At 40.4% G+C, this 13,997-nt stretch overlaps 1 protein-coding gene across 2 annotated transcripts in view; it reads left to right on the forward strand.

Moving 5' to 3' along the window:
- Positions 1–13,997, forward strand: part of HACD2 (3-hydroxyacyl-CoA dehydratase 2) — a 92,237-nt gene that overhangs the window by 67,204 nt on the left and 11,036 nt on the right. The gene's annotated exons all lie outside the window — the stretch shown is intronic.

Genomic DNA, 13,997 nt, shown 5'->3' on the forward strand with positions numbered 1-13,997 from the left:
ATTCTTAGAGAATGAAAGCCTGGAGTTCCCTTACCCAGCTAAGTGGAGGGACTGTGGAGTTTCTGGTGCCTTCTCCAAAATCTAGTGTCTGTGGAGCTGAGGCTCACTTGCATGTAAGAGGAAGCTTGAGGGGCCCACCTTGAAGTCAGAGGCAGATTTGAAACCATGGCATTAAAGAAGCTAAAGCATCATTTGTTTGGGGGGCGAGTTGGAGGGAAGGGCTCCATCCTGGGCAGGTGCTTCTTGTTGCCTGGCCAGCGCCACCAAGTAGATCATTCATTATTCCAGGTAGATTGTTATCGTTTCCACCCAAGGAAATACTGCACAAACATCTCTCTTCCTCGGTTTTCTCAAGAAATGTCATCTTCCTTGGACACTTTTGTTATTTTCTAGGTAAGTCCAATTCAGTATTCTAGAACATGGAGGCTTAACAGCCATCATTTTCATGAGGAGTGGGTGAGTGTGCACTTCGACACTTACCCTGTGGCTTAGGACAGAGCACTTCAACTTTCTGAGCCTTGTTTTTCTCATCTGTGACATGGTAATACTGGTATCTGTCCTGCTCATTTCACAGAGTTTTTGTGGAGATTAACTGAGGGGAATACGTGAAAACAAGGCAGCAGTGTTTAGAAATCAAGGTCTCTAGCATGCAGTTTTTTGCTGAGCAGCTTCTGAAACCCCTTATAAAGCAGTTTCACTTCAGAAGGATTGCTACTTCCTTCATAGATGCCACACAGTTTTTTTTTTCTTCCTCTTTTCCTCTCCTTTTTCACTCTTGTGGAAGCTAAAGGACTAAGTACAGTGGTGTCCCCGATACTCCACGACTGTTTTCCTGGAGGATACTCCATGATCCTTTTCCTGTTGTGCTGCATTATAGGTTTTCCTTCTCTGCTGGGTCCTCCAGCTGGGCTCGCGGTGCACTCATGCTCTTGCTGCCTCTTGAGGTTGCTTCTCTTGTTAGCATGTTTCCTGTGGCTGCATGTGCTCCTTGTCCCTAACGGCCATCCATGAACATGGGCTTTCGGTTAGGCAGGAAGGGCACCTTCTTATCCATATCATTCAGATGAGGAGCTGAGAGGCTGCATCTGGGGCACGTTGTTCCCTCCTTGGGTACTGTGCTTGGACCAGAAGCCACGCCACTGTCTTCTAGCCCAGGCCATTTCCACAGTGACGTTCCATCTCAGTTAGCAAAGGACATTGGGAGACATTCAGTATCTTTTGGCCCCTTGAGTGCTAAATGTCTAAAGTTCTCCACCCTACTCCATCTGTTCCCTTACTTTCTATTTTAAATATTTCTGTAGGTGGATTTGCATCACCTTCACTTTTAAAATTAGCACCTCTCCTAAAGGTGGGAAGCCTCATTATTTGATTGCTAATCAGACACTGTCAGACTTTAGACAACTCCAAGACAGTTGTAGCAGTACTTTAATGCCACTTCCGCATCTGTTAATAATGGACACTTAAAGATAGTGTTACTTTTCCCAAGGCTGGATGGTTCACTTTGACATTGAATATATTTAGCATAGGTGATTTTGGCAAAATCAGGTTGTCTGTTTTTCCCTCAGTGTTTTTCTGTCCCTTTCCAACATTTTCTTGAACCATGTGTAAAAATTTTATTTCAAAATATTGCAAAATATTTAGATCCTTTTGGGTTCAGTGTAGGCTCACTTCTGATGTTCCATGTTGCATCTTTCTCCCATTGTCTTAGTTCTTTTGTAGTCCTTGGAAAACTTCAGTGGCATTCCTTTGTTCAAAATGTATTATACTCTGTTCTTTGATAATTAAGTCAGTTGTGTTTAAAATAAAATAAAACATCTTAAACCATACAAATGAGTGTTACCACTACATCCTACAAGAACATAGCCTCCCTTTGTCAGTTAATAGTTGAATAGGTTCCAGGCCCAGCAAAATCAGGAAATCAGTTTCATTTGTGTTTAATGTTAATCTTTTTCTCCTCTCGGCTCTCCTCCACTGCACCCTCCTCCATCGGTGACCCTGCCCCACAAACACCCTCACACTTGAAGTTTCTCGGGACCTTTTCTTTTGCTTTCTTACCCCAAGGGCTAAATCTGACATCATCCATTCCCATTCCTCAATTCTGGCACGAGAGGGAGCAGTTAAACCAGACAAACTCCCTGGAAGATTGCACGGTTATCTTCATTTGGGGGAATGTCATTCAGGGCAGGAAGGCCCAGGGCCTGACCTGTCAGCTCCAAAGGAAAGTGCCCCACTCTATGAGGTTCCTCTGGGACTCAAAGCCAGACCTGCCCCAGCCTGCCCAGTCCAGACTGCCCTGCAGATGGCCAGGCCTTTCAGGCCTGAGCACTATTGGTTTCTTCCTTTCCCTCTGCCCCAGAACTTCCAGATCTTGGGTTTCCCAGTGCATTTACAGTTCAGTTAGTCTTTTAAAATATTATGCTAAAACGCTTCTCCCCCATTTAATTGACGTTCTGGATGTATCAGTGGTGTCTCCTACTTTCCTCCTAATTTTTTTTCCTTCTATTTCTGATAATGGAATTTCTGACACAGAAGCTCATTGTTGGAATGAATCTTCTTCAAGCATAAGACATTTTCATACTATTGGGTAGTATCTTAATATATGTAATTGCTGCTACTTAGAAATAGTAGGAAGCCTGTTTAGAGCCAAATCTGGATACTTGGAGTCCTGAGATTAACAAAGATGTCTGACTTTTGGCACTAGGAAACTGTCATGGAATAGGAATGAGAATGATGAAAGAAAAAAAGGTTACCTTGCGTGTAAAATAGTAGTTTCCCAAAGAAGCACCTGAGATGAGATTTACAGGCTGGGAGCCTAAGTGGTTTCAGCTTTGGTTATATGTCATCAGCTTGAGTTGAAGAATAAATAATGCAGGGAAGTAAGCCTGTGTCATAGAAGTGTGCTGTCAAGTTGTACAGTCAGTGGAGAGTTACCAATAAGTGAATTTGACACTCAAACCAGTTTTCACCCATGGTTTGAAAGTGAAGTGAATTCAGGTGTTTATTTCAAGCCAAAAAGGGTAACTGTATAGTCCTGTATAGTGATAGAAACATGTTGGTTACCAGCATTTTTCTTTTGGATATTTCCTCTATCCCAGGACTGTACAAAGGAACTTTTGGTAATGGCAGAAATGTTCTGTGTCTGTGCTGTTCGATATAGTAGCTACTAGTTGTATGTGAACACATATTGAACCCTTGAAATGAAGTTAGAGTGAATGAGGAACTGAATTTTAATGTAATTTAATTTTAAATAGCCACATGTGACTGGAGTTTACTGTATCGGACAGTGTAGCTGTAGTTGTTCAGTGTAATATTATTTACCATTCTCTTTATTTCAGTCAGTTAGGTTCCATATATTTTATCTCATATGTGCATGACTGTGTGATTTAAAAAAAAAAAAAAGCAGGGCTTCCCTGGTGGCACAGTGGTTGAGAGTCCACCTGCCAATGCAGAGGACACGGGTTCGTGCCTCAGTCCGGGAAGATCCCACATGCCGCGGGGCGGCTGGGCCCGTGAGCCATGGCCGCTGAGCCTGCGCGTCCGGAGCCTGTGCTCCGCAACAGGAGAGGCCACAACAGTGAGAGGCCTGCGTACCGCCAAAAAAAAAAAAAAAAAAGTAGCCAAAGGAAATTTATATGGTATACTTGGTATGCTGTGTTCTTTAAATCTGGGGATTTTTTGTTTAGTACTCTAGATTAAATTGTCATAAAAATCCTGATTGCAGGTGTGGGAAGCAGTGTGGATGGTATTCTCATCTTTTGCAGAGGTAGCAGTTGATTAACTGGTGAGGCAAGAGGCCATATAGACCCTACCTTTGAGAGACCTGCAGTTTGGCCTTTGCGGTGGATTCACCATGATAACATGTCCCACATATGCCTTTGTTGAAAACCATTTCACAGGCCTTTTCTCTCCCATTTGAGTTCAAAGATACCATAGAAATATAGTCAACATTATTATCCCAGTGAGCTCAGAGATTCTCATTTCACACTGTAAAAGTGAGCTGGTGGCATACATCGTGAGCATTGCTAAAATATGTCAGCAAAGTCAAGGAAAGTTAAAAATTATTAGCTATAAACTGCTTTTAAACAGCTGTGCTCCACGGTACAATGAGTGGCATTTTTAAAGCATTGATAAATATTCATTGGAAAACTTTTTTAATATGTAGGAGGAGGAACTGTCTCTTAAATTATCTGCTCCTTTGCCAAATCGGTCCTTTATATGCTGTAGCTTTTTTCAGTATAACTGTATTTTCAGCATTAATATGGAGAATCAGATAACTTAATTAAAAATATATAAATGGACAAGAATACCAGTACGTTCAGTCTCCTGATAGTTGACCTGCACAGTGAATGCAGCAGGTAACTGGTCTCAGTGGGAATCTTGAAGATGACAGGGGAACCTGAAGAAATCATCCCTATCCCCCTGCTCCTGTGAAATATATATGAAGTGTATTTCTATTGCTTCTGGGAAGAGGGTTCAATAGCCTTTTTTACCTACCCATATCAAGAAGCCCTATATAGTCAAGAAGCTCTCATTTAAAAGCTGTGATGCATCGTGGATAAAATAAAGCATATTACTAAGTCGTCTGCATTTTCCAGAGAGAGGACCTTTTTCCAGTCTGAAGTGACCCTGGTGCGCTTTGGGAGCTTGTAAGACGTGACTTGATACACATGTGTGGTTGTGTGTGGAAGCATGCTGAGGGTGTGCTTGCATTTGGAAGGGAGGGAGGAGACTAATTATTAGGCTTGATGCATTAAAGACTTTTAACTTGACTTTTCTCTAAATTGCTGCCATAATCGTTTGTATTGCATCTTCTCCCCTTTACTATATTTTTCTCTGGCAAAAAAATTACCAGGATAACCCAAAATCCGATAATCATGCATCTCTTTTGCCTTCTGCATTGGTGCTGTCTTTTTAGGTCAAATTTAGGGAATCTTTTATTGAGGTTACTGCTTCAAAGAAGTGTATGTTGAGAGCTTCAAGTGTAAAAACTAATCAAATTAACCAAGTTTTTATATACTACTTAATAGTTTTTAAAACTTTGGAGTTTTTCAAATAGTCATGTTACATTTGTGTAGCAGTTCGCCATCTGTAGCAGAGCTTATCAGTTGGCACCAGATGTCTGTCCCACAGGTGGGTGTTAAAGGAAAGTTCAAGCAGAATATGATGACTAGAGGGTGTACATCATCTCAGAAGAAAGGCCGTGCTCACCTCAGCTAGTGATTGGCAAATCGATCGAGTGTTATGCAGTCGCTCTTTTAAGAAAAAGCAGAAATACAGATTTTTTTTTTCTAATGTGAAATCTCTAACTTAAAAAACTGGCTCAACTATTTTTTAAAGCACTGTACAAACTCAAAGTATCTGTGGACCAGGATCATGGGACATTGTTTTAATATTTATGCTCCAGGAGATGGTATTCATAGCCTTTGGGGTTTTTTTTCTTTGTTTGTTTGTTTTCATTGGGGCCTTTGTTTTTATTTTCTGTCTTACTGACATTTTTGCAATTCTTAAACCATCATAGAACAAAAGAACCTTGACATTTCACAGTGTATATTGCCAATTTTGTGTTCTTTTGACCATGTCAGTTACATTTCTGACAATGATCAATCCTGTCCCCTCTAGAGTGTTGGGTAGGCACTCTAGGATGATACATTTAGAGGTCTGGGGCGGACAGTGGGGTGAGTATGCCCCAGCTCTCCCTATGCGGCCACAGTAACCTACTGCTGGGAATACTGTTCTCGGGCTGTCTTGCTGTAGTTAAAGGACTGTTGCTTCGTAGAATACTCAGACTGTATTGGGTATGTATGATCAAGGTGGGACTAATTATGACCCCATTCTGATGCAGTCCTCGTGTTTGAGTTTGGTTGAAGGAAATAGTTGCATGAAAACTTTTCAGTTAATAATGTGCTCTTTGGAGGTGAGAAAATCAAACAGAACTCAGGAAGATCATTGGGAAAGGCTAGCAGCTGGTGAGATCCTTAGACCTCCCAGAGTTGGTACAGGCTAATGCCTTTAACACTTACCAACAGGAAGCAAAACAACAACAAACAAAATATCATCTTGGTAATTAATTAAGCCTAAGAGGCAGCCACCAACCTGTACTGGGTCCCAGCAGTGGCTAGCATAGATAGTAGAAACTTAATACAGATTTGTTGAATTGAATTTTTCTTTCATGGAATAATAGTAATAACTGCTGTATATTAAATGGCTAGCATTTTACTAAGCATTTGATACGTTTTTCTGACCTCACATCAACCATGCAAAGGCAAATATTGCCTCAGTTTCCATGTGAGGAAGCTGAGTCTGGGAGAGATGAGGATATGCAGCCTGGAAGCCTGGAGGTCTGTTTAATTCGAGTTGCAATGATTGGAGAAGAGGCTAGTGGTAGGAACCTGCCACTCTTCCTTCATGTTTCCCAGGAAATGGGCTGAGCAGATAGTAGCATTAAAGTTGAACTAATGGGAACATATTAGCATTCAGACCTGCATGTCTGTCATAAATATAGAATTGATCATGCATTGCTTGTTTACCGCATGCTTATACATTTTTCTCATTGCATGTTCAGAAAAGTTAATTTCATGACCAAGACTTGTTTTCGTAGGCCAAAACGTTTAACTAGGCCATCATCCATATCAAAAATTAGTCCTTAGTTATTGTGTTGTAATGAAAATAATTTTTTAACCAGTTCCCTTTGTCATTATAGGTTAAGAAAAATCTATGTAGATGCACATTTTTTTCTCCTTTAAAGGGGAAGAACATTAATATATAACTTGCATTTTCCATAGAAAAGGAATATTATTTTCTGGTTTGTTTACCGTGTACCCTATCATGGATTTTTAATAAACACTAAATCATGAAGGACACTTTACACATGAAATTACCATGTGAAAAGACGCTAATCCAGACATCTTTTTTTTTTTAAACCACCACATGTCAATATTTATTACATTTCAACTTCTTGTCAAGGATGACATTCCTTTTAAGCAGATAACTAAGTGAGTTACATTTTTATTCAAAAAAGCTTCAGAAAGTTATGGAAAGGACCAGGATTGTCGTCAGAATTGTCCAGTGCCCCAGCCCGAACCTTCTGCTGACGTCACCATCCAGGCAGCAGCCCTGTGGCCTCACCCTCCCTGCGGAGCTGCCCTCCTCACCCAAGGCTGTTCCGACCAAGGCAGAGAACACGCAGGCCAGGCTGCAGATGGGTCAGAATACTCATTCAGTACCTTCTCTGCTCCGGTATTGTGCTAAGCACTAGGAAGCATGGGAAGGAGAAATCACAGGTGCTGCCCTTACAGGGCTTGCTCAGGAGCAGAACTGAGCAGTACGGTAGAGTGGGATAACTGACAAGGCGGGAAAGACAGGGTGCTGGCACCATGTCACGCTTCCGCTGCCCAGCTGTTTTAGCTCCTGAGGAGCTGTTCTAGTCTCCCAGGCCCTGTTGTTCCTCCTCATGGGGTGGTCTTGGGGATGCAATATGTTAATACATATAAAGCATTTAGAACAGTGCCTGGCACTTAGTAAGTGCTCAATAAATGTTAGGTACATATTAGCTATAATGTAACCTAATCTTTTCCCAAAATTATAGTGACAAATTTCTACACAACTGTGTTGAATTCTATGTCCTGAAGCAGAGATATAATTGACTTTTAAAAGAGAGATATAATTGACTTCCCATAGGAATGAATTCTTTTATACTTACTAAAATGGTTTCACAGTTAGCTGGTGAAAATTTAGACATAATTACTTTTACCATACTTAAGGAATAATTAGCCCTACTAAATGGGAGTTATCATTATCTTAATCATCATTATTATCCTAATCTAAAGCATTTATTGAAAGTCTGATTTTGCTTCTTAAGTAACCTAACCCCCTTTTCAAAGCGAGTTTTCGGACCTGCCCTTGGGGTACTTACAGTGTAAGACAATAGTGATGTCGATACAAATTTAGGATCAGCAATAAACCTGTTGTTCCTTCTCAAGTGTGCTCTTATTGGTAGTCTTCGTTATAAATGTTCTTGTATCTTCTTTTATGGTTATGGAGCCCGCCTCTTCCAGCAGATTTAGTGGCTTCATATCAAAAGCAATTTATAGAAACCAGATGATATTGTTTGCTTCTAATTATGTCCCCAAAGTGGTTGCTTAGCTGTCAGGTGATATTTTAAAATAATTTCTTTAGAAGTAATTTCAAATTTACAGAAAATTTGAACTAGAACAGTACGGAGAACTCTCATGTTTCCTTCATTCAGATTCCCCGACTACTGACATTTTACTACATTTGTTCCTGTTCCTGTCACCTGTTCCTCTATATTTATCTACCCGTTATCATTCATTTTTTTCTGAACCTTGAGAGCAAGCTGTACATGACGTCCTGTCACCCAAGTACATGTTTCATACACTCTCCTACATCACCTGCATAACAATCCTCCAGTCTGGAAGCCAAAACTGATACAATACTATGGTCCCATCCGCAGGCCTCATTCACATTTCACTAACTGTCTAAACTAAGTGTCTTTTTTTTTCCCTTCCTGGATGGCACATATTTGCTAAGTATCTTCTATGCTCCAGGTATTGTGCTAAGCACCAGGATACACAGGGAAAGGAGAAACATGGGTGTTGCCATATATACAGTGAGTTGTCAGATCTCTTTAGACCCCTCAGTCTAAGACTAAGAAGTCCTGATCTGTCTCTCATGTCCTTAACAGTTTTAAAGAGTATAGGCCTTAATTTCCCTAGGGTGACCCTCAGCCTAGATCCATCCAGTGTTCCCTCATAACCAGTTCAAGCCATGCATTCTTGGCAGAAATACCAGAGAAATGGTGCCATGCTCTTCTCAGGGTATCACATGAGGTGGCAGCACCATGACTATACCCATCCCACCCCTGGTGATGTTGACCTCAATCACCTGCTTCTGTTGGTGCCTGCCAGCTTTCTCCACCTTCAAGTCACCATTTTCCCTGTTTTATTGATCAGTATTTTTCGGGAATGATTCCTGGTCTCTATCAGCCACCTCTGTGATGGCTACCAAATGGTGATTCTCTACTTATGTCATTTCTTTTCCATGTATTAGTTGGCATCCTACTGTAAGGAATAGCTTTCCCTTTCTCTCATTTATTCATTTATTTATTTTATTTGTATCAGTTTGGACTTGTGAATTCCTATATAATCCAGTGGATTGTAATCTGTTATTTACTTTGATGCTAAAATTGTCTGTGATTTGGTCAGTGGGAACCCTTTCTTCTTGTCCTTTTGACTTGTCTTCATCATTGTTTGAGCATTTCCTTACTTTCTGATAAAAAGATTTCCAGAATCATCTTGTACTTCCCCTGCCCCATCCCTGGAATCAGCCATTATGCCAAGGAACCTGGTTCCTTTTAGTGGAGGATGGTATATTTAGGAACCAAGATCTGGTAGTTGAGGTGCTCCTCGCTACTGGGATGTTATTGCTTCTTGGTCCTCTCAGTAGAGAAAGCTACTATATACATATATGTATCAATACATCTATATGCATATATACTCATACACGTGTATATCTAAAAGTATTTACATCGCTGTATGTGTATATGTGTATACACACACACACACACACACACACACACACACGCACACATAAAATCATGAGCTCATACCGATTCCTCCAATTACAATTCAACATCTTGGTGTTCTTTCTAGCGACTCCCTTCCATGTTTGTAAATACCTATTCCAACAATGAGAAGTCCATTTTTTAATATATTGATTTATTTGCTCAGTTTACTTATTTACAACATGTCACTGATTTTCCAACCATACTAGCCATCTCTTACACCTGCCATCTCTATGCCTCTCCCTCACCTCCCCATCCTCAATTGCAAGAGAGATGTTCTCCCCACAGCAACAGGGGAGTGTGTGTGTATGTCTAAAGCCCAAGAAGACAAGTCAGAACTGTTCAGAGTTTTGGGACAAGACCTGGATTCAACTTCTGTAAACCTCACTTTCCTCATCTGTAAAATGGGGGTTCGAAGAGGTAATATATGTTAGAAAGTGCTTTGCAGGTAGTATGAGTTCAGTAACTATTAGGTATAATTATTTTTACTGCTATTGTGATCATAATTATTAAAAAGAGGTTATTCCCCCCCAAATTAAAAATGGGCAAAAGACATTTCTCAAAAGAAGATACACATATGACCAACAAGCACATGAAAAAATGCTCAACATCTCTAGTCACTAGGGAAATGCATATCAAAACCACGACGAGATGCCACTTCATACTCATTAGGATGCTACTGTCAGGAAGAAAAAAGGAAAATAACAAGTGTTGGTGAAGATGTGAAGAAATTGGAATCTTTTTGCACAGTTGGTAGGAATGTAAAATGGTGCAACCAATGTGGAAAACAGTTTGGTAGTTCCTCAAAAAGCTAAACATTGAATTACCATATGATGTAACAATTCCACTCCTAGGTATACCCAAAAGAATTGAAAACAGGTACTCAAATAGATATTTGTACACCCATGTTCACAGCAGCATTATTCCGATAGCCAGAAGGTGGAAGCAATGCAAATGTTCGTCAGTGGTTGAATCAGTAAACAAAATGTGGTATTTACGTACAATATAATATTCAACCTTTAACAGGAGGGAAATTCTGATGCGTGCTACAACATGGATAAACCTTGAAAACGTTATGCTAAATGAAAGAAGCCACACACAGAAGGACACATATTGCATGATTCCATTTAACTGAGGTACCTAGAATGAGCAAGTTCTTTTTTTTTTTTTTTTTAAATTGAAGTATAGTTGATTTACAGTGTTGTGAAATGAGTAAGTCCTTAAAGACTAAAAGTAGAGTGGTGGTTACCAAGGGCTGGAGGGAGGGAGAAATGGAGAGAGATTATTTAATGGGTACAGAGTTTTTTTGGGATGATGAAAAAGTTTGGAAATGGATGGTGGTGATAGTTGCACAGCATGGTGAATGTACTTAATGCCACTGAAATATACACTTAAAAATGATTAAAATGGTAAATTTTAAGTTATATATATTTTATCACAAACATAAGGAGATTACTAAGATTTTAAGATGACATAACATGAAAAACTTGCCTATATGTATTCTTTTAAGACTACATCCTTTTTCCATAGCGTCCATTGGTTATAGATATATTGCCTCCCCCACCCCCCAGCAAAACACAACACATACACACACACACACACGCAGAGTCTGCCAAAGGAAGGCTGAAGAATGATATTTGTAGAGGTTAACAGACAGGGAAAGTTGGGGGAGTCAAATGAATCTAAAACAGGGTTGACTTGTGGGCTACATGTAGCCTGCAATTTGTGATGGTTTTTACATTTTTAAAAGGGTGTAAAAAAACAACAAAAAAGAATACCTGACTAAGGCCGCATATGGCACAGAGCCTAAAATATTTGCTGTTTAGCCCTTTTCAGGAAAAGTTTGCCAACACCTGGTCTGAAACGACGCTTTGGACTGAATTGTGTCCCCCAAAATTCATACATGGAAACCCTAAGTCCCCCAGTGTTATGGTATTTGGAGGGGGGGCGTTTGGTAGGTGGTTAGGTTTAGATGAGGTCGTGAGGGTGGGATCTTCACGATGAGATTCATGCCTCTAAGGCATTAATATCCTTGCACATGATACCTTTTACATATTTTTAGAGAGAACTTCCCTCTCTCTCTCACGTTCCTCACAAGGAAGCAAACATGCTGGCACCCTGAGCTCGGACTTCTAAAACTGCGAGAAAATACATTTCTGCTGTTTGAGCCACCTAGACTACGGTATTTTATTATGGCAACCAGAGGAGACTGAGATAAACATACTGTTCACAGTTCTGCCGAGAAGAGACTCTAGTTCTCACCTCCGAGATTTTACCAAAATCTGTTCTCTTCACAAATGAAAAAGGTATCAAGAAGAGGAAAGAACACCTACCAGAGAAAGCATGATCAGGGGATTTCTTTGAAATAACCAGAGTGGTAAGCAGTAGGTTCCAAAATGCTAAGAAGAATAGGGTTTCTACAATAGTGATTTTCTTATGTGGCACCAGCTGTTTTTCTTTGAATGTAATAAAAATGACAGCTTTTCATATACTGATGCTCCCTGAGCCTTTTCAAGCAAACAGATGATGCTATTTGTTTGTAAAGGTTTTTCTCTTGCACCCATTTGTTTCTCCAGCTTGAATTTCTTTGTAAACTCCCTTGGCTAAATTACACAAGCCACCCACTCCCCACGCCTCCTCTCCCTTTGTAGAGCAGGGGGCTGAAACCTGCTGTCCACGGTGTGGAGGGTCCAACACGCAGCTCACCGCACCAGGCAAAGGAAGGTTTCCTGGCCAGCCAGGCTGCCCCCGGTCCATTCCCCCGTGTGTGCCATGATTGTGAACATGCAGCTTTGAAACATGGCTTCAAGACATTTTTGGTCAACCTAGCCCAAACCTGCTCATTGATCTTCCTGGTTTTAACTCATTCCATTCTACCCCTATTTTGTGTTATTGGATAGTTATCTGCAAATTAGATAAGCTTGATCTCTGACTTTATGTGAGCCCCTCCCTAATAACATGTACTTCCTATTGATCTGAAGATATCATTTGTACAGAATGATCATTTTCCCCATCCTTAGTCTTTTTAAAATTGTGACATGGTCTTCACAGCTGGATTCTGGGAACAGACTGTTTTCACATTCATCCTGAGTCTGAGTTTGTTACAGTTCTTTTGTTTATAGTCTAATGGGGCGGTGGGACAGTGAATCAAATAACCTGCAGGCTGGATCAGAGTGGGAGGCGGGGGGGGGGGGGGGGGGCGGGGGGGGAGGCTTCTTTGTTTGCTTTTCCCTTATTTGAAGACCTCTAAGACTCCGTAGAAACTAATATCAGGTATCAAAAAGCAGGCCACTGATTATGATTGAATTGTTTTGCTTTACCAATATCTGTTGAGCTCCTACTTGAGAAAATCACAAAGTGCTTTTGGGAATCAAAAATGAATAAAACAAGCTCCCTGCTTTCAAGACGATTACAATGCAAAATATTAGAAGAACTTCTTGTTTAACCCAAAGGTCTTTAAGGAAGGCTTCAGTCCATAGCTGTAAAAACATATCTCTTTAAGATGAGGAGGATTACAAAGTCTATCAAAAAGCAAAGTGTGCTCTGAAATTATATTTTAGTATAGATGGGTTTTAAGCAAGGATTTGGGGACAGACTGAAAAATGAAACATGAAAGCTTTAGAGGGGTTTAGCTTTTGCTTTACTTTGGCTAATATAAGAGTGCCAGGAAAACAAAAAGTACCCTTGCTCTTGACAGTATAAAATTCTTATTATTTTTAGAGGGTAGTAACTATGGATTTATGAAATTCTTTGTGAGAGCAATTTAGTTAATAGGTATGTAAATGACTACTTATTTCATTGTGTAGGTGGATCACTCCATGTACACTTTCTGAGGAAGAATGTAAGTGCTAAATTAACATTGCAAATGCAGAGAAGCAAAAGTTAAGGTTAGAATGCCATACCTTTGTTGTATTAGATGTTAGGAGTAAGACAGAGACGATCCATCTTGTAATTGAAATTTGTTTGATTTCCTCAGTGGAGTTTCTTATTCACATTCAACTCTCTAACTGCTCTTTTCGGATGTAAGAAAATATAAGTGAATTGGTGTGCAAGGTTGTTTCTTATTATCGGTTTCCAAGTGCCAAGGATCATCATAACCTAGCTGGGGTGGGAAGAGGGGGTGCTGAAAGTTAATACCACGGTAATAAATTTTCATGCAAGATTTGCAGTCTAAGGCATCTAGTGAGAACATCCCCTAAAAAACATACATAAGGAGCTCTGTTTAAAGTATATTGTTTTGGGGACTTCCCTGGTGGTCCAGTGGTTAAGACTCCACACTCCCAATGCAGGGGGCCCGGGCTCAATCCCTGATCGGGGAACTAAGATGCCACATGCCGCAACTAGAGAGCCCACATGCCGCAACTACTGAGCCCATGCACTCTACAGCCCGTGCACCACAACTAGAGAAGCCCACACA

Source organism: Grampus griseus, assembly GCF_964374135.1.
Source record: "Grampus griseus genome assembly, chromosome: 5".
Taxonomy (NCBI): Eukaryota; Metazoa; Chordata; class Mammalia; order Artiodactyla; family Delphinidae; genus Grampus; species Grampus griseus.